We start from the raw sequence: 1,786 nt of genomic DNA on the forward strand, positions 1-1,786 counted from the left end.
GCTAGAAGGTGAGGCCCCAGCAGGCGGTTGTGATTCCAAATATGGTCATGAGGAATGGCCATTTGCCGGGTGCACCCAGGGAGGAGCTAATTCCATGCCCAGAGAATTAAACCTTGATAAACTGAGATTCAGGGGTTTTCGGGGCCTTTTTCGTTGTTCTGTCAATGTAGGACACTAAGGCTTGTTCAATAAATCGAATTAGCCCAAACGCCAAGTGTCTTCATTCATCCCATGCCCAACGGAAAGCCGCAGGTGACCTCCGACTCGGACCCACAGGCGAAAAAACCCACCTCAATCTCATCCATAAAATCTAAAAAAATGGACTGATTGTTGTCATATTTTCAGAGTAAAGATGTCCGCATGCAGTTTTTGGATATAATGCCGCTTCTATTGGGTTCATGCATGAGGCTTGCAAGGATGCGGCTCTCTCCCGCTCTGTTTGTATCACTTTAATGATGACATCTTAATAAATCAGCAATTTTCAGCACATTAAATTAGTGATGGAAGAATTTTGGAGTACTAACTGTTCTTCAAGTGATGCAATGATACAGTATATGACAGCAATATAAGATATATAGTAATACCAATTTGAACAAAGTGGTGCTTGGAAACACAAGCAAGCTGTATTTTCTTTTTTTTTTTCTTGAAAAGTTGTCATTTTGAAGGTGAGGGGATTCCACCTGACAGCTACGACATAAAATATGACTAATTACTGCCACTTCATAGTATACATGCGAGGAAAAAGTGGCGTTCCAAACGGAATTAGTTGTGTACCAATTGCTCCATTTGGACATTATGAGAAATGACTGCCATTTGAATTTTCTTGAGCAAAAAATACATAAAATGAACTTCCATTCATCCATCCATTTTCTGAGCCGCTTCTCCTCACTCGGGTCGCGGGCGTGCTGGAGCCTATCCCAGCTAACATCGGGCAGGAGGCGGGGTACACCCTGAACTGGTTCCCAGCCAATCGCAGGGCACATACAAACAAACAACCATTCGCACTCACATTCACACCTACGGGCAATTTAGTCTCGAATGCGGTTTTGGGATGTGGGAGGAAACCGGAGTACCCGGAGAAAACCCACACAATCAGTGTGTCAGGATGGCCGAGCGGTCTAAGGCGCCAGACTCAAGGATCAGCACCTTCTAAATGGGATTTCTGGTCTCCGAATGGAGGCATGGGTTCAAATCCCACTCCTGACATCCTTTTAAATGCTTTCATTTTGACAATTTGAATGCAAATTTACAGAAATGAACTTTTTTTTTTTTTTAAATACTTTACAGTACTGTATTCTTTCGACAAAAAATGGCTGGTGTCGCAAAATTTTTTTGTCACTAGTTTCATTAACAATGAGACAGTTAGACAAGAAAGATTTGAAACTTTCATACACGAAATTTAAAAAGCTGGCATATATTTATAATTATGTTGCAAAACATGTTGGTTTTCAACATGTCATGATGGCCGAGCGGTCTAAGGTTCCAAGATTCAGCACCATCTAAATGGGATTTCTGGTCTCTGAATAGAGGTGTGGGTTCAAATCCCACTCCTGACATTATTTTAAATGCTTTCATTTTGACAATTTGAATGCAAATGTACAGAAATCCATCCATCCATTTTCCGAGCCGCTTCTCCTCACTTGCGTCGCGGGCGTGCTGGAGCACTTCCAGAACAAATTTGTCTGAATTGCTATATTTTTTTAATTTTGTCAAGAACATTACGCGGGAAAGTTATTTCAGTCTATTATGTAATAGGATGAAAATGATTCTGCTTAATGTTAAATTG

The 1,786-nt window shown here is 41.1% G+C and overlaps 1 non-coding gene across 1 annotated transcript; it reads left to right on the top strand.

Annotated features, from left to right (window-relative positions):
• The first annotated feature begins 1,099 nt into the window (after positions 1–1,099).
• trnal-caa (transfer RNA leucine (anticodon CAA)) lies at positions 1,100–1,206 on the top strand. The gene is made up of 2 exons: positions 1,100–1,137; positions 1,161–1,206. It is a non-coding gene; the product is annotated as a tRNA-Leu (tRNA).
• Positions 1,207–1,786: the final 580 nt, after the last annotated feature.

The sequence above is a fragment of the Phyllopteryx taeniolatus genome, unplaced genomic scaffold (genome assembly GCF_024500385.1).
Source record: "Phyllopteryx taeniolatus isolate TA_2022b unplaced genomic scaffold, UOR_Ptae_1.2 contig_97, whole genome shotgun sequence".
Taxonomy (NCBI): Eukaryota; Metazoa; Chordata; class Actinopteri; order Syngnathiformes; family Syngnathidae; genus Phyllopteryx; species Phyllopteryx taeniolatus.